Source organism: Pteropus medius, unplaced genomic scaffold (assembly GCF_902729225.1).
Source record: "Pteropus medius unplaced genomic scaffold, Ma_sr-lr_union100, whole genome shotgun sequence".
Lineage (NCBI taxonomy): Eukaryota > Metazoa > Chordata > Mammalia > Chiroptera > Pteropodidae > Pteropus > Pteropus medius.
In genome coordinates this window covers 25,929,062-25,949,106 of record NW_024354875.1, presented here as the reverse complement: position 1 = coordinate 25,949,106, position 20,045 = coordinate 25,929,062, and the positions used below count along the sequence as shown (strand labels likewise).

The 20,045-nt window shown below is 35.3% G+C and overlaps 1 pseudogene; it reads right to left on the bottom strand.

Annotated features, from left to right (window-relative positions):
* Positions 1–19,448: 19,448 nt before the first annotated feature.
* On the bottom strand, positions 19,449–19,567 carry LOC120597444 (uncharacterized; annotated as a pseudogene).
* Positions 19,568–20,045: the final 478 nt, after the last annotated feature.

Below are 20,045 nucleotides of genomic sequence, written 5' to 3'. Positions count from 1 at the left end.
GGATAGACAATATAATAGGCCATAAAACAAATCTCAATATATTTTAAAAGATAGATTCCTTTTAAAGAATGTTTTCTGACACAATGGAATTAAATAAGAAATCAGCAAGAGAAGAATTTTAGATAAATTCAAAATATTTGGAAATTAAGCAACACGTTTCTAAATAATTCATGGGCCAAGAAGAAATCAAAAGGAAACTTAGAAAATATTTTGACTAAAAATGGAAAGAGCATATCACAGTTTATAGAATACAGCTAAAGCAGTGCTTAGAGGAAAATGTGTAATTTTAAGTGTCTATACTGTTAAAGAAGTCTCAAATCAATAATCTAAGCTTCCACATTAAGAAATAGAAAAGGAGAGTAAATTGGACACACAGCAATCATTAGAGAAAAAAAAATAATAAAGATCAGAATGAAAATCACCGGAAAAATAGAAAATAGAAAAATAATAGAGAAAAATCAGTGAAATAAAAATTTGGCTCTTTGAAAATGTCAATAAAATTGATAAATATTTACGTAGATTGACTAAGACAAAAACAGACCTAAATTAGCTAAATCAAGAAAGAAGTCAGAGGTATAACTACCAACCTTATAGACATTAAACAGATTATAAGGAAATATTATAAACTATTTTGTGTTATTTTTAGAAACTAACAAGCTGATTCTAAAATTAATGTGGAAATTCAAAGGACCTTGGATAGAAAACAATTTTGAGAAAAAGAGTTGAAGGCCTTATATTATCTAATTTCAAACCTTATTATAAAGCTGTAGTAATGAAGACAGAGTAGTATTGCTAGAAAATCAATAAAACAGTGGAACCGAATTAAAAGGCCAGAGATCAACCTTTATATTTATGGTTAATTGATTGTCAACAAAGTTGACAATGTAGTTTAATGAGAAAATTAAAGTCTTTTCAAGAAATGGTTCTGGGAAAATTGAACATCCATATGCAAAATAAATGAACTTAGACCATTACTGCACACTATATGTAAAAATTAACTCAAAATGGATCATAGCCCTAAATATAATAACACAAACTATAAAACTTCTAGAAGCAATCAAAGGAGAAAATCTTTATGAGATTTTGTAGATAAGACACCAAATGCAAGATGTGTAATAAAAAAAAATGAATTAAACTTTATCAAAATTGAAAACTTTTGCTCTTCAAAAAATATCATAAAAAATGAAAACATGCTCAGATTAGGAAAATAGTATTTCTAAATCATTTATTTGATAAAGGATTTGTATCCTTGGATATGTAAAGAATTCCTACAATTCAATAAGAAGGCAGCTCAATTAAAATATAGTTATGGCAACCAGCCTCTAGAAGGCTTCTAATGATTTTTTTCGTCTTCTGATATTCTTTGGTGCAGTGCCCTCCCACACTGAATCACAGTTACACTAACCAATAGGCTTCAGCAAAAGTGATAGGTCACTTCTAAGCCTGAGTCACAACAGCCATTGAAGCTTGTGCCCTGCTCTCTCTTGGATCAATAATTCTAGGGAAGCTAACTGTCATGAGGAAAGTTTCAGCTAGCAGCCTTGTGAGTGAAACATCTTGGAAGTGGGTTCTTCAGCCCCAGTCAAGCCTTCAGATAATTGACATTTTAACTGTAGTCTCATGACAGATTTGGAGCCAGCCAGAAACACCAAGCTAAATGTCTACTAGATTCTCAACCCTCAGAAACTGAGATAAGAATTTCTTTTTTGTTGTTTTAAGTCACTAAGTTTGGAACAATTTGTCATGAAGCAATTGATAATGAATACAATGAACAAATGATTTGAATGAATATTTCGTCAAATAAAATCTATGAATGGCTAATTATTACATGAAAAGATGCTCAAAATTATTAGTCATTAGGGAAATGAAATTAAATCCACAATCTTACACACTAAAAACATGCTAGAATGATCATAATAAAAAATACTGACAATATCAAGTATTAGTGAATGTATGGCAACATGGGAACCCTCACACACTGCCAGTTTGTATGTAAAATAAAAAAAACAGTTTAATAAAAATTAAACATAAACTTACCATATAATCCAGCAATTTTATTCTTAGATTTCAATCCGAGATACATGAAAACATATATCCACACAAACGTTATATGTGATTGTTCATAACAGTATTATTCTTAGTACCCCTCAAACTGGAAACAAGCCACATGAACATTGATGGGTAAATGGATAAGCAAAATCTAGTATATCCATAAACACAATATGGTATATCTATACAATGAGATATTTTTCAGCAATTAAAAGGATCAAACAAGTGACGCATGCTATTACATGGATGAACTGCAAAAATATTATGCTAAGTGAAATGAGCCGGACACAAAAGACCTTATATTACATTTATTTTACTTATATAATATTTCTAGAACATTTAAATTTGTAGAGATAGACACCAATCAGTGGCTGCTTGGAGCTGAGGATAGGAATGGGGATTGATTGTCAGTGGATGTGGGGGAACTTTTTGGGGTAGTGAAAATATTCTGACACTTGACTGTGGTGATAGATGCACAACTCTATACAACTATTTATGAGAAAATTCAAAAGACCTAGAATAGCCAAAACAATTTTAAGAAAAAGTTGGCAGGCTTATATTATCTAACTTTGAACTTTATTATAAAGCTACAATGATCAAATAGTATGATATTGGTATAAAATATATATGCTTACAGTGCATCTATGATACATCTACGATAGGTGAATTTTACGGTATATGAATTAAACCTCAATAAAGCTGTTAATAATATATAAAAAAGAAATAAAGCACTATGATAGAGGGAGAACTTAATTCTAAATTAAGGCACCTAGAAAAAAATTCACAAATGTGTAGAAATTAAGCTAGAACTCAGATATATAGGACTTGAGTTAAGGGTTTAAAGGGGAGATCAGTTCTAGTCTGAGGAAAGATTAAAGACGCAAGGCTGTGGAATGATTTGACATGATTCGGAGCCTAGTATCCACAGTTATGAGTATGTACAGTTAAGAGCAGACTTGGAATGACAGACTAGGCCTGACTTTATCCTTTTGGCCATGAGGAAAAACGAACTGTGTAATCTCCATCCCTGACCTCTCCTTTGCACTTTAGACTAAAAAATCTATTTGCAAGATGTATCCTCTTGGATGTCCTCTCACATCTTAAATTAAACAATTTGTTCCTAACTCCTTCCCATATTCTCTTTCTCAATTGATGACTACACCATCCACCCAGTTTCTCAAGATAGACACTTAACTAAATGCTTCTGTGTTTGCCTCTCCTTATCCAATCAATCAAAAAGTTTACTATTTTATTTCACTTCTTATATTTTTCTCTGATCCTTCTATTCTTTTGTTTGTTTGTTTTTACAGTTATACCTCCAGTGTTAAGTCAGATACTTATCTTTCCCTTGATTCCTGAAATGATTTTCAAGGTAATCTCCTTGTTTCTAGTCTTGCCTCATATAAATATATTTATGACAGTTTTCAGTGATTAATTTGCAATTCAGACTTTATCATGTCATTCTTTTGCTTAAAACTTCTCATCACCTAAGGAAATGGTTTGTTATTCTACCAGACTTTCCATTTTCTGACCCATGCCTATCAAAATGTTACCCTGTTACTGCTTCATGCTGTCTTACCAGTCCTTACTGTTTTCTTGCACTATTTTACCTCTATGCTTTTCTCAGTCTTCCCAAATCCACTGAACTATCTCCACTCAGAAAGCCCAATTCAGTACTCCAGGAAGCTCTTTTTGAACTCCATCTCTTTTGTGCTGGATTAGATGATCTCTTTACTAAGTTGGGCATTGTTTTTTAATTATTGTACCATATTTCATTACTAACACTTACATGCCTCTGTCTTCCTTTAGGTTGTGAGTCCCCTGAATATACGGCTTGTGCCTTTCTCATGTTTGTAATCTAAGAGTCTACCTTTATATCTGATGCTTAGAAGAAACACAAAACATGTTTATTGAATGAAATGGGTAGGTAGATGAATGTAGGTAATTACTGGTGATGTAGAGAATGAATTGGAGAGGAAAAAGCTTGAGAAAATGTTATCAGGTGAAAAATGGTCCAAGTGAGAGTTAATGAGGCTCCACTTTTTTTTTTTTTTGGCAATTAGACAAACAAAACGTGGTTTATAAAACTTTAAAAGTTGATTAATTTTTAGTGCTCTTTAACTTGACAAGAAACGACTCAACAGTCCATAATACAAAGCAAGTTTAATAGTGTGCCACATCAAATGGTAGATGTGAATCTGAAGCATGTCACTCTGCTTTGTTCTGAACACAGGATGTCAAATCATCTCCATCTCAAGTGCCAAATATCATTGATTAGTGTTGGCTACCAGGAGTGCTGTGTTTCGAAGGACTTTAAAACCAGAATCAAGTTTTAAATCTGTAGAGATGATTGCCGTTATCAATTATTAATGTCTGTCATGGTTACAGGAAGGTATTGTTACTCCGTGAGGTTAGAGGATTTCCCAAACCTGTCATTAGTCCTTGTCCCATTCAGCACTACATGAATGACTTAAAGACATAAACGACATGCTTATCTAAATTGTAGATAACAGGAAACCAGGAAGAATACAAATATGTTGGGCAGCAATCACATCAAAATGAATTTATAGCTGGCAGCATTGCTCTGACAAAATTAAATGTAACTGGAATAAATGTAGAATCGCACATTTTAGTCAGAGAAATTTATTGTACAATTCCTGGATGTTGGAAAAGAAAATTACTTAAGAATTTAATTTATCAACAAACAGAATGGGAGTAAATAGCATGACGAGTCAAGTAGCATGATATCCTCACTAAGGGAGGTAATAGTTCTAGTTCATTCCGTGATGAGCTAACTTCAATGGGTGTTCTTAAGTTTTGGCATTCAATTTAAAAAAAACTTTGAGAGGAAGCATGAATCCATATTATATTGAAAAAATTGAATAGACAAATGAAAAGCATTTCATGGAGAAGATGGATTTGTCTTATCGTAGATCTAAATTCCACAGCAACACCAGACACCTGGATAGGCAAAAGAAAAGGAGACTGGGGTTTAGTCCCAAGAAGTAGAGGAATCTAAAAATAGAATTGGCTGTCCTGAAATAGCGCATCACTGAAGGCATTCACTACATACTAGAGAGACACTTGCCAGGAACACATTATGTTACTGGTTTCTGTCCAGAGCTAGTACCAAGGTTCTGACACCAGCTGATTGAATTTTTAATGAATACGACTATATTATAGAGCATTACTGGAATGAGATGCTGGAGATCTAGCTCTGGTCCTGGATTTGCTGCTGAAAAACAGTAGTGAGAGTGACCCTTTTAAATATGAATTAGATTATATCATTTCTCTGCTCAGAAACCTCCAATGGCTTTTCATTTCACTCAGAAAAAAATCCAAATCTTTTCAATGCTTTCAAGGCTCTATACCTTCTGGTCTTATTTATCTCTCCAATCGTATCTTCTACTTCTCCCTGCTCCATCTCCTACTTGTCTCAGAATACCTGCACTGACTTCTGAGCTGCTCCTCAGACATATTTTGATGACAGAGATTTTGTTATACCTGAGCTTTATTTAAAAATTTTAATTGTTTCAGAGCATTTCAAAATGCCTAGTTTTTACCTGAAGTATTCTTGAAGTATTGAAAAAGTTGACAATGATAGATCTGCATTTCCAGATAGCCACAATGGCCAAAGCTGCATAGCAGCTTCTTCCTTTAAATGGAACATGAGCTTTCCAGTTAAACACAGGTCCCAACCAAATTGAAGCACTCATTTATTACTGGCTTTGACTCATAAGCATTTGATGCTGGTGCATTGAAAATGCTTCTTAAATTTTAGTGTGTGTAGTGTCAGCTGGAGAACTTGTCAGATTGAAAGCTACTTGGCAACTCCAGATATCCTGATTAAAGAGGTGTGGGTCAGGGCACCCAAGCTTGCATTTTTAACAAGCTCTCAGGTGATGATGATGCTGTGATCTGAGTACTTGGAGTGGCACTATGTTACAACATTTTCCTTTATAGTAGTATTTTCTTCCCAGAAATAATAAAAAAAAAGTTTTAAAATTAATAATCAGGAACTAGTGTTTTTAAAATATATATTGTCAAATCCTGATTATTATGGTGCTTTGTTGTATATAAATGGTATCAGTTAAGCACTCAGTCCCCTTATATCTTCAAGCCATGATTTTTTTCATTCTTTATTCCCTTATGAATAAATTAGCTGTCTTCTGATTTTACCCTGAGTTAGTGTTATACATTGGTCTTCCAGAGTAAACTAAACAGTTATTAACATTTCTATCCAAGTTATTTTGAAAATGCCATCTGGTACCAAATATTAATAACTTCATAGTAACAGAGAAATCAAGACTTGTGGCTGGGAGGTGATAATCATCATCAAATAGTATTTATGGAGTTCATGAGGCCCATCTTTTAGACAAAACTGGGACTAGCGTTAAGTCTCACTCTAAATATGAAGCAGACACTACTGAAGTATAAAGAGGGTTGGAAGAACTTGACCAGGATCACATAGCTGTTGAACATCTGATTGCTTATTCAACAATCCCGTCCTGCTTCCCACTGAAAACTGTAAATCATTTAATTAACAAAATAATGTCTGAGAGTGAATTAGAGGTACAACTACTTCTAATTCTGCGCAAATGGAATAGTTTCTTCTATTATAGGTTTGTATCACTTACAGTGGGCCTAACTCTCAGCAGGCAAGCCACTGTGGTTACTACACCCTTCTGGGATCCTTACAGCAGCTGTGGAACATCGAGCAGAGATGTGAGTGTTTTCAGGAGCCAGTATTGCAATGGGGATAGCTGCTTCCAGGAGTGAGCATGAAAGACCTGAGGACTACTTCATATTCTAGTGTAATAGTGTAATTCTAGCATGTAATATAATCTCTGAGATCTCACCCACAAGTTTCAGGAGTCAGAGAATTCACATAGCATCCAGGAATAGCAGCTGCTGATTTGGGCAGCAATTCCAGGAACTCATTAGAACTATACAGTGAGACTGGATACAGCTTAAAAATTTAGACTACTTTTGAGAGGACTTTTCTCCCATCAAATGATGACAGGGACATAACTCTATCAAATTCTATGGGGAAAATTCAACAATTGATTCTCATGGCCTTATACCTCTTAGCAACTATTATGAATGCAGACCGTCACTGATTCTTACTCTACTGAGCTGGTTGTGAGAGAGAATTCAGACTTGATCCCAGAAGAACTTGAAGCACACATTCTTGGAGTCAAGGCAAATAGCAGTTGCTGTCTTGGTATTTATTCTCCAACTACTTCTCTGGATTGGAGTCTGATATCTTTTTTTCTGGAATCAGGCAGTCTAAGAGTCAGTAAATAATTTTCTGAGTGCCTACTATGTGTCAGAGACTGTTCTAGGCATAGGAGATTCAGCAGTAAATAAAATCGTCATGCCCCTGCTATCAAGGAACATACATTCTTACGGGGGAGATGGGGAAGATAGCAATAAACACATAAATAAATAACTAAGCTAAATTAATTTACCAGTTAAGTGCCTCTCAACTGATAAAATAAGGTAATGTGATAGAGGTGGGGGAGTACTTTATTCGGGGTAGTCAGAGAGGGCCTCTTTAAGGACAGGCGCTTCAAGTGGAGAAATAGCATGTGAAAGGCACTGAGAGACAAACACATTTGGATTTTTCAAGAGAGCAAAAGAAGATGGAAAGTGTAGGCAGATGAGGTCAGAGAAGGAGGTAAAGCCAGAATCATTTAGAACCCATAGACAGCATTCAATGTTTCTGTTTTATTGTATACATAATGGGATGCCATTGGTGGGATTAAGCAAGGAGGTAACATAATTTAATTTACACTTTAGCAAGTGCTGTAATGGGGATGAGTTACATGGGACAAGGTTGGGGTTAGGGGGACCCATTAAGAACTGTTCCTGTAGTTTGGGATGGTGATAGTGTTGGCTTGGAATTTAGTTTTAGGAGCAGAGTTGGTAAGAAGTGGCAGTTGCAATAGAACACATTAATGGATTAGGTATTGGTGAAAAGAAAAGAGAAATCAAGAATGGCTGCTAGATTTTTAACCTGAGCAACTGGGTGGAGAGTGGTACTTTTCTACTCTCCATTTATTAAGCTGTGGAAGAGCTGTCAAGGGCTTGAGAATGTATTTAGATGGAGGCCTGGTATCAAAAGTTCTGTTTTGGCCATAGATGCCTAGTACATGTCCAAATGGAAATATTGTGGAAGCAATTAATATATAAATCTGGAACTCGGGGGATAGGGAAATTGAAGTGTAAATTTGAGAGTTATTAGCATACACATGTAGCTTAAGAGCTACATCTGTTATATGGCCACTGGATGAAAGAGCCCTTTCAGCCTCAATGCACCTAGCAAAGGTTACTGGAGACAAGACTCAAGATTCAGAAATTAAGATGAGAAAGCAGATATCAGAGAACAGGTTAACATAACATCAGGAAACTAATAGAATCATTCTTAGGTAGCAGGACTTTGGAGCTGCTGGTAGGTGTTTAAATAGGCTGAAATCATGGGTTTTCTTTGATATGGAAACGGGTTGTTACATGCTTGGATATACAGAAAGAGTTCAACTTTCTTGTGCGTTTCTACTGAAAATGACTAGAGTGGATGCACAGAAATGTTAGATTTACCTTGAAGCGGGTAAATCTCTGCTAGTACTTAACTTCTAAACTTCCATGGGTTTTGAAATACAGATGGTATAACCATACACCTTAGGATTTTGTGTAATGCTAAATACTGGGTAAAAGAGACAGAGAGACCTAGGTTCAAATTCCCATTCTCTCATTTACTAGTTTAGGGAAATTATTTAGCCAGTTTCCTCATCTGTAAAACAGGGATACTTAATTTGTTGTTGGAAAGATTAAAGATAAGATATATGATCTGTACCATTTGGCATCTAGAAGTCTTCCAATAACTGCTTTAATGGTAGTTATTATTTTTAAAAATGAGATGTGAACATTAGAGCTTGAGATCAATTTATGGGGATGATGGGTCTCATTATAGAGAAACTGCTTAGATTAATAACTAATGTCATAATATATGAATTTTTTCTCTTTTAATTTTGAGTTGATTCTATAATATCTATCAATGGCTACTCAGTACAGGATTCCAAAGCAGTATTATTTGACAGCCTGAACCAGAGGCCCAAAGAAATGAACACTGCCATTTGAGTAAAGAGAAGCCAGGAAACATGTATGACAGAGTTAATCATGTGTTCTTGCCTCTGTGGCTTAACTTCTCTGGTCTAGATTTTCCTCCTCTTTAAAATGGTAAAAGTTGTAGCTATACCTTCATAAAATTTCTAAATTGCCTAGCACAGCAAAAGAATTTAAAGTTCCTCCTTCTTTCCTTCCTTCCATTTCAAAAATTTGAATCCATGAACAATAGCTGTTAATGACAAAACACTAGAAAAATGTTAAGTTTTCACGTGGGTCTCTCACCATGAATTACAGCATCTTTTGCTGGCATTTAATCCTGGGATAAGACCCAGGGAAAAATGGTTCTTCCCTTGCTCAGAGTCTGGCTTCCTTGGCTGAGCCTTTCCTACCTTTCCTGTACAGCTCAGAATCAAATGAATAATTAAACTCTTAAGCTGAGTAACTGATTTTCAGCAACTGAATTTCTCCTATATAAACTATGAGAGAATTTAGCTGAAGTGGGTATTGCATGCAAATCTATTATTTTACAGAGCCTAGAGGTTTCTACACACTCTATAAATATTCCTTTTTGAGTGAATGGTATATTCCACTAGGTAGGGTGTCACCTTAATAGCCTAACTAGTTTGGCTTCCAGATTGGTCTCAGGGGCCCATTTGGCCTCAAAGCTCCTAAGCTCTGGAGGGGTTCCTTGGGCAACAGTTATGCCTCTAGATACACAATAAAGATTGACTGCCAGGTAGGCAGTCATAAAGGTAAAGGGGGATGACAGTTGTTACATGGCCTATTTTTTTTTTTTTTGAAGACTGCTAGAAAGAAACATGCTTGAAAGTATCATTGTGTAAAATTTTCCTAGTAAAATTTATTCTTTTTGTTTTGAAATCTTTGCTGTTTTAGAAATCCCCTGTTAAAATTTAGTTTTCCCAGTACCTAATACATTAATTTGCCATCAGTGATTAATATCTTTAAAGAGACTGATGTAGGAGGAAAGGAGGTAAAAAATAAATTTATTTTACTAAGCATACTGGACTGTGGGTGCTGGGAAAAGCCTAGTTGTCATGTTATGAAAGAACAAGCATAAAGCACATTGAGATGGTGCCAAATACAGATTTTCCTACTTTATGGTCTGTTGTTTGGAAAGCTTTGGTACAGAATAGTAATAGCATCCTGACTGAGCCAGTGGGCAGATAAAAGAAGGGAGTAGGTTAGTTTGTGTCAGAGGACCTCACACCCTGTAGGAGAACAGGCAAATGTTCAATAAAATCGACATGTGATTACTGTCCTTCTGCCTGCCTGTAGTTGAGTGGTATATAGTGATAGCTTTACAGCCTTCAAATGGGGCAATAGAGAAGACTCATGGGTAAGGGAAGCTATTCCACTTTGAGTGGGGGCATATGATCTGCGGTAAGGGAAATATTAATTAAGTAGTTATTATTCATTAAGTAGTTATTGATGAATATAAATAGTGAAAGTCATATGATGGATTATACAGAAATGAGTGTATGTATATGTATGTGATTATTTTAGATGACAGGTAGCTCTAATGGAAATAATCTAAGTCAAATTGTTGATTTATAATATAGGAGTACTAAGATCTCATTTTCATCTTCAGTTTTTACCATGTCTCAGTTTATGTTTGAAGATAAAATGTTTTTTTTTTTACAAATATCTCATGATAAAATATCCGTAAATGGGGTGTGTTTGCTTTTTGAAAAGTTCTTAATAAGTTAAATTCCATTTTCCAGAGTTCTGTGGATGTTTTCTTGGTGTACAAGCTTATCTTCCATTATTTCTCAAAGTGCATACTCTGTATTAGTAGATCATTCTCACTGGTCTGATTTCAATACATTTATTCCTCTTAATCTTAACATGTCAAATTCTGCTCAGTACTCAGGGCACAACTCAACTTCTACTTTCTCCATAAATTTTCTCCCACTCCTCAAAACTATGTTTGAAATCGTAGGCAGGTTTTGACACACTTTTCTTAAAGGGCCATATAGTAAATATTTTAGACTTGTGGGCCACACAGACTCTGCTGAAATTACTTAACTCTGCTATTGTAATACAAAAGCAGCCATAACTGATATATTAAAGAATAATTATGGCTTGGTTTTGTGGGCATGTGACCTGTGAGGTTGCTCTGAGTCCTGTGCTTAGAAGGGCTTCATGTTTACTTTAACACTCTGATGTCATCATCTTGACATTTTTAATTTTTGAACAAGGAGCCTCACGTCTTTATTTTTCAGTGGGCCTTTATGTAGATGATCCTAGGTGGGAGTATGTATTCTATTAAATGTCAAGACCTACTGTTAAGCTATAGGAATTAGGACAGTGTGGTTTTAGTGCTGGATTAGATAAATAGTTGGATTTCAGAGTTCTAAAAGTGGAGTAGAATTCAGAAATGACTTGCTTATAAGAACCCTTGATAAATGTGGCACTGCAGAACAAAGGAGAAAGACTGTAGGATGGAGCTGGAATAATTGGATATCTATTTGGAAAAAAATAAAACTAGATTTCTAAATTATACTGAGAAGTTAGTTAGCATTGATTATAGACCTAAATGTGAGAGGCAAAACAAACAAGATTTTAAGAGAATATCGATTTTTTTTTACCCCAGGGTAGGTAAAAGTTTCATATGTAAGACACAAAAATAACAACCATACAAGAAAAGATTCATGAATTTGACCACAATAAAATTTAAAACTTTTCTTCTATAGCCGAAAAGAAAGAGAGAGGGGGAGAGAAAGAGGGAAGGAGGAAAAAAAATAACAAAAACCAAAATCAACTCAAAATAAGAGTTCATGGGTATATGGAGAAATGAAAAATCATATATATTGCTGGGGATGTAAATTGATAGAAACATTTTAGAAAAAGGTGATATTATCAATATACTTGATATTCATTCCTATGACTCAGCTGATCTGCTTCTAATATCTTTTCTAAAGTACTGATTGCTTATTTGCAGTAGGATGTATGTATAAGAATGTTCTTAGTAGCAGTGATTATAAAAGAGCAAAACTTGAAGTAATACAAATATTCATGATGAAAGAATAAATTGTAATATAGTAATATGATGAACTACCATTTAGCAATGAAAAGGAATAAATTATAGCTACCTATAACAACATGAATAACACTGAAAACAATGCTCAGTAAGAGAAGCCAGGCATCAAAGAGTACATACTGATTAATTCCGATTATATAAGATTCAAAAATTGACAGAATTTGGAGGTCTCTCAGAATGCATTAGGAGCTTGGCTTCACTGCAGCTTCATTACCTACTTTTATGTGGGCATAGTATCCTCTATCCTCACTCCCCTAAAGTTTTAGGTCTTCTTGCAGGCAAGATATTTTTCTGTACTGCGGTACCTCTACTGGTTGGCTGCTGCGCTCCACACCTCCGAATGCCTCCAGCAAACTTAGGATCTGCTACTTTTCTGTCTTTCTTTTCACCCATCCCACCCTACTAAGCTCTGATGATTTCATCTGTCAGTAAAATAATGCATACCATACTCCTTGCCAAGAGCTGATTGCTACATACATCATTTCTCAATAGCTGATTTCTATGTAATCTTTATTCAGTCATCAAATATTTATTGAATACCAAATATTAGGTTGTTGAAAGAAAGAGAAAAACACCTTTAAAATCCCTGTCCTTATTGATCTTACATTCTACTGGTGGAGAAATAAACAATAGGTAAGTTATTGAATGTTATGAAGAAAATTATAGCAGAGTACAAGACATAGTAGGTTGTCTGGTAGAGGTGAATTTGCAATTTAAATAGAGTAGTCCTCATTGAGATACACATTTGAGCAAAGACTCAAATGAGATGATCTGACTGGATAGCTAGGCAAGGAGGATTCTAGGTGAAGGACAATAATACAAAGTCCCTAAGTTGGGTGTCCTTTTTATATATATGAGGAGCTATGAGGAAACCAAAACACCAGGAACATAGGATTAAAGGGACAGGTAGTAGAGGGAATCAATGATAATGGCAGGAGAGAGACATAAAGAGAGAGATATTATATAGATTATTTGTGGTCATTTCCCTTCCAAATATAAATGATTAAAACCTGTCGATTATATCTAAATATTATCTAAACTCCTCTTAGTGGGAAGTCAAACCTGTGAGGATTGTTCCAGTTTTCTATCCCAGCATAATGAACCACTCCAAAATTTAGTGGCTTAAAAGAATAGCAGGTCGTTTATTGTGCCCGTGGATCAGAAATTTTGGCAGAGTTCAGCAAGGATAGCTGGGGCAGCTTGTATAAGGATGGAGATCTGCTTCTAGGTTTGTTTACATAGCTGGTAAGCTGATTCTACAAGTCTACTCCATGAGACATCTTGGGCTTTCTCACAGCATGGTGGCTCAGTTTCAAAAGCAAGTATTCCAAGATAATCGGGAAGTAAAAGCACCAGTGTCATTTACACTGTGCTCTATGGCTCAAATAGTTACAGAGCCCAAGGGAAGGAATGTAGACTGCATTTGTCAATAAATGGCATGACAAAGAATTTTGGGACCAAACTTCCACATGGGCAGAAGCAAATATAAATCTAGGAGGTGGAGTAACGAATATGATAGACTGGATGATGGCACAAGATTTACTAAAGAGAAATTTGAGGCAGTCACTAGAACTGCCATGATTTATAATTTGCCTTGAAGCACAAAGAGGATGGATTCATTAAGTTTTCTTAGTGTAAGACACATTCACTTGTTTAATGATCATGTAAATAAATGTATATGACTTTTCTGGTAATTGGAAAAAGTCCTGAACTTTTCGATATATTCAAAATCTTTTTCAAGTTTTATGGTTATGGTTGAACTGATTGAACATAACCCAATTTGTGGGAAAGCAAATACAAAAAACCTCAGTTTTAAGCAAACTTCTTTTTGCATATAGCAGTTACAGCTGTGAAATTGTGCCATAACAATAAGGGTGATTGCATACTCAGAATGACCAGGGGCTGCAAAATAAGCAAATAAATAAATAAGCTTCTGTTTAAAATGCCTTAAAATGCTTCTAATTTACAAAATTGCTCAAATATGCTTAGTCAACATATGGAGAAAATCTCAGACAATTAAGTTTTGATAGTCATGTTTCTGATATTGGAGTGGCTTATAAAAATTGTAGGATGTCTTCAGGAACAGAACTGATTGTGATTGATTCTGAAGTCTGTTTGATCTTTAGTTCATATTACCAGAAGAAAAGAAAGAAAAGGGAGGGAATTACTTTTCCCTGAGTGCCAGGCACTGGACTGAGCGCTTTTGATCTGTGATCTCATTTGTTCCTCAAACTACCCTCTGTGGAAGGTATTATCAACCCTATTTTTACAGCTGAAGAAATTGAGGCTTAGAGATACTAAGTAACTTGCCCAAAGTGACACAAAGTAGTTTTCACAGAATTTGAACCCATGGCTATTTGACTACGAAGTTCTTACTCTTTCCATATATGATTAAACTGCCTCTGGAATCAGAAGGCTGTTCACAGCAAGAACTTGAGAACTTGATGATGTTCAAGAGAAGAATTAAAGAATTGTGAAGTGTTAAAAATGTTACCCTCTAAAGATTAAATATATTTTTACTTTGTATACCTTTTAAGATCATGAACTTCATACTTCTACCAAAAAAAGTATGTAAGAATGAGTTCATATTTTCACATTATTTTTGAGAGAAGCAAAAATCACATTTTCAATGGGCACGCTTTACAATGTTTTGATCATCAGATATGTTGGAACCTCCAGTGCAAAAATGCCAGTGGAGAAGGAAAGGAAGCTAGAAAAGAAAGCTGCAAAGATCATGGGCTGGGTGAAATTATCCAATTTTAGTACTGGCCTTTGAGAGATGAAGCTAACAGTTCACTACTGTTTCCAAAAGAATCTGGTGAACTTGTGATGACGTGGGCTTGTGTCGTCCATTATCCATCTGGAAAGAAATTGAGGCAATGGCCATATTTAGTCAAATTGGGAGCACCATTATAATTTGTTGTTGTCAGTTATTGGGAGAGGAAACCAAGCCATTGGATAGGGTCAAGGGACAGAGTCCAGCCTATTCTATTATGACAAAGATAGGAAGGAAAACAAAGTCTCAAATATATGGGGTGAAGTTTAGGACTGAACTCTAATTCTGATGGAAAACTAGAGCATTGAACTGGAAACTTAAGGCAGAAGACTAGGCATACAAACTGGGAATATGGCAATCCCAGGTCAAGGCTGTATGCAATAGGATAGGTAACATGTGTGTTGAGTGACCAGTGCAAGCACATTGGCTACTATAAAGTTAATTCTAGAATCCTGTAGCTATTGAGTCTGAGCTCACAGAATACTTTGCCTCCCTTGCTTTGGATTCATTTAAGAGTTTAAGACATAAGATCCTATAGTGCAGATGAAGGTGACAACTGAATGGGCAGAGCAATAAATGTTCTTTCATTCAATCATTCCTTCATTTTTTCGTTCATTAAATTATATTTATTCTAGGCCTTAATGTGTACTGATACAGTGAAGTTCACTAATATATAATGTTTGAAAATTTAGACTAGTAAATACTACAAAAATGCTTATGTAAACTATGCAAAATTACCTTATTTGATCTAATACATATTCCTGAACAATCAATAAGCATGCAATCAAAAAGTGCTTATTATGGAATAATCCTTTTTACCTGATCAAGAAATCCTATCCATTTTGATAGTTTTTTCCAACAATAATTCATTCTCTCTCTTATATTTTCAGTCTTTTCCTTAAAATTCTTTTTTTTCCTCCAAGCCTGAAAAAGATGTTCAAGTTTCTATGAAACTAAAAACAAAATCTTCCTTTGATCCTTATCAAACATTAAAATAATGCCCCATATGTGCTGGACACAGTTCTAAATGTCTCATATATAGTAACTCATAACAACCATATGAGGTAGATAATGTTTTATCTACATTTTAAGGATAAGGACACCGAGGCACAGAAAGGATAAATGAATTGTTCAAAATCACACAGATAGTGAGAGGTCGAGCAGGGATTAAAACTCAAGCAATCTAACTCCTAAGTCTGCACTTCTTTTCACTGTCATGCTTCTCTCCTGGAGTCCTCTTTACCATTTATTCTGCTTCTCTTCCTTTTTCAGTCACTTATTTATGAAGTAGGTTCCATTGTATCAGATTTCACTTCCTATTTGTATTAGATCCAATGTATGAACCTCTCCAGGTTTGTTTGGTTCCTGCTGCCTCCTAGGCCCCTGGCTGCTTGCTAGGGTCTCAGTGGAGAACTTCCGCAATCATAGCTGTCTCCTTACCTTCTCTCTTTGTGGACTACCTGAAGACAAGGTCTGTGCCCTGGCGTGGCTTGTATGCCAGGAAAGAGTCACAGCCGTTCCAGTGCCAAGTTCTGGGCTGACTGGATCTACAAAGTCTTGGGCCCCTTCCACCACTTAGGACTCAGATGCGGAGCTGTGTGGCAGTGACTTCTCTGAGTGGCACAACTAGAGAGTAAGAAGGGATTAATGCCTCTTAAGGTAAACTTTGACCAATGAGTTGCATTTAACCCTTTTGAGCATTTCTTCCCAGTATTTTATGATAATTTGTTCTCTCGGTTCTCTTCTCACCTAGTTAATGCTATCTTTTATGTCATTCACGTGCTCTGTTTCTTTAACCATACTTAAAATGTTGACATTACACAGGATCCTTTTTTCACCCCTCATTAGTTAATCCATCTACTCTCATGCTTTCAATTATTTGTAGTTTAATAGAGTCCAGATCCATTTGCTTAGCACAGATCTTTCTTCTGAATGTCAGACCCAGGATTTTTATCCCCATCTGAATATCCTATAAACACACGTCCCTTGTTATGTGTAAATATAATCTTATATCCTCAAATCTACATCTATGTTGTATATCTTTCATTTATACTCCAAGGTTCACTCTCCACTCTTAAGCACCCTGCTTTGTTCTCTGAAAGGTGGACCTGTATGGACTCATCATAATTGCTTCCATGCTCCCCAGGTCCTCCAGGTTGAATCCAGTCATTTGGCAAGCACAGTGGGGCATGAGATGGAGGAAGGAGACTAAACTCTGGCTGCATATTGCTTCAGCATTCTTCTCGAGGTGTCAACATGAGCTGACTGCACCCTTTGATATAGGGTCACAACTCTTGTCAGACAACCCTCTCTGCATAGCTATTTTGGACTTTTTTTTTTTTAAATCAATGTGCTATGGATGCTATCACATTATATTTTAATTATTACCTTCTCTCTCTCTCTCAAAACTCCTGTGAGTAGGGATCTCATCTTATTCATTTTATTATCTCTAATGACTCTCTATCTTAACTCTTTATAGATAATAGTATATTTATAGTTTATGGATTAAATAATTGCTGAAATCTATGCCAAATGGAAAAGGGAGATAGAATGATAACATTTTGCCCTACCCTCAAAAAGCTGACAATTTATTTGGGCAGCTAAGACTAGTATATGCAAACAATTAATTACTAGGAATTAATAAAAAGCCAATCTTTTCAACACTTCAAGAAACTGACTTCTTATAATGTAGAGTTTTCTATGCTATCAGAGATCAGCAGGATTTTATAAGCTAAGAAAACCAAGAAAAAAGTACTAGGTATTGGAGATTTAGCATCCAAATCAGCTTCCTAATAAGTCTCATACAAACAAAACTCAAAACAAACAAAAAAGAGAAATAGCAATAGTAGCAAAAACAAAAACAAACTAAACACAACAAATCAAAGCGTTATCAACCTTTTCTCTTTCCAGTGCCTGCACCGTTACTTAAAAATAAGTGAAATCGACATTCTTTGCTATTCATTCTAAGCAAGGAGATCACTGGCTATTTCCAAGGTTGACTTAAATGTCATTCAGAGTTCTCTCTGCAGGTATTGAACTAGCCTGACCTACAGTTTTGGTTTTAAAAGATTATGGAAATTGGAAGTGTGAGTGTGTGTGTGTGTGTGTGTGTGTGTGTGTGTGTGTGTGTGTAGGGGTAGACAGAGGGAAACTGCAGACTCCATTCCAGAACTATCAAGATTGGAAGTAAAAATCCCACTAACACAGACAGTTTTTGTGTTTTAATGTTTTGTAAATAGTGTTGCCATTTAAAAGCCAATTAACAGTAGCCTTGTGATAAAGTTTCAGCATATATTGTTTTCTACACACTATGAAAGATTTGTTCTTGTTAATATAGTTGAAGAACACTGGTTTTAAGATACAATAACCCCTCCTCAAAACTTTCATTGATATATTCATTAGGATAAGTATGTTGCACAGACACTATCATTTTATTTTAATCTTGTAATTCTGTACCTCTAAACCCACCATGATTTTCTACTTAGACCTGCCGTTTGTGATAGCTTATCAGTGAGGTGAAATATGTAAACATGCTGAAAATAAATGAAATAATATGCATCGGATTAATTTCTTGGTGCAGCTTAGAATACAATGTGAAAACAACATCAAAGAAGGATAATATAAGACTTTTTTTTATTCATACAGCATTTGTATTAATATCTCTGAACTATCAGTCATGTTCTTGTTGGCCTTAAACTTCTTCCAACTTTTCCAGCCATAGACTCTTCAAATCTGCATCTGGTTCACGGGAATGCCTTCTACATGCCTATGTATATACCTTCTGACCAGAACACCTTAGCACATATGCACCAACTTTAGACTGGAAGATCCACAAATATAATTTCTAAAAGGCCCACGTTCCTCATTAAGATCTTATATCTTAATGACTGGTTGACAGAGTCTGTTTGTACAAATGCTCGTCTTGTGGACTTTATGATCATCGAGATTAAAGACAGAACTAAGATGGAGATAATTAGCACTTGCGGTACAGTAAATCAGTATAGAGATGTGAACAGGCTTTTAAGATGATTTTAAATTTGAGTAATTTAAAGAGTAGAGTCAATGTATAATTAAACAGAAAGCTAATCTAATTTTTGGATTTAGACAGAAATATGTATTGCAGACCATTCTATGGTAAGAGGTATCTATTTATGTATTGAAAAAAAAAAACACTGAATACATCTGTTATCCCAGACATAATCCTAGGTGGCAGGGAAGCAATAACAAAAAATTTCAACAGTGATTTTGGGAATATAGTATGGAGAAGACCAAATTAGTGCTAGAAATACCCAGAATCTGCAGAGTAATAGCCCTTGGACATTTGTGAAGAGTTGCAAATGAAAATATGTGTTCCTGGTTGATGGGAGGAGTCTATGATTTGTGGTATGAGTTGAGCATCTTTATTTATTTATTTACTTGTTTATTTATTTTTTACGCCTACAGTACCTGGTCTTCCTACGTGGTCTCCCATCCAAGTGCTAACCAGGCCTGACCCTGCTTAGTTTTTGAGATCAGACAGAATCAGGCGTGTTCAGGGTAGCATGGCTATGAGTTGAGCATCTTAAGACATATAATGAGTCTATGGCCATGCCACTCTGAATGTGCCCGATAGGAGACTGCCTGGGAATATTGGGTGCTGTAGGCTTAAAAAAAAAAAGATATATAATGAGGGGCAGCACGTTGATGCAGTGATTTTTGACATAAGGGAAGAAAAGAGGAGCAGGTACGGTGAAAACAATTGAAATGGCTTGAGTTCAAGTAGGAATGATTGTGAATTCCACTGCAGGGCCCAGTGTAAAGCCTTTCTGATCCATCAAGTTTATGAGACTGTCTTGAGTTGGTAGAAGATAGATTAAATTCAGAAGTCAAATTTGTTTCACTGCAAATGAAAATATGGAGGACTGTTCTTATTCATTTAAAGGACAAAACCATTTAAAAAAATTGTTCTCTGCCTATTATTTTTATTTCAAAATTGATTTATTTTTTGCTTTTATTTTTTTCTCCAGTTATATTGCTTGTATTTTGTCTTAA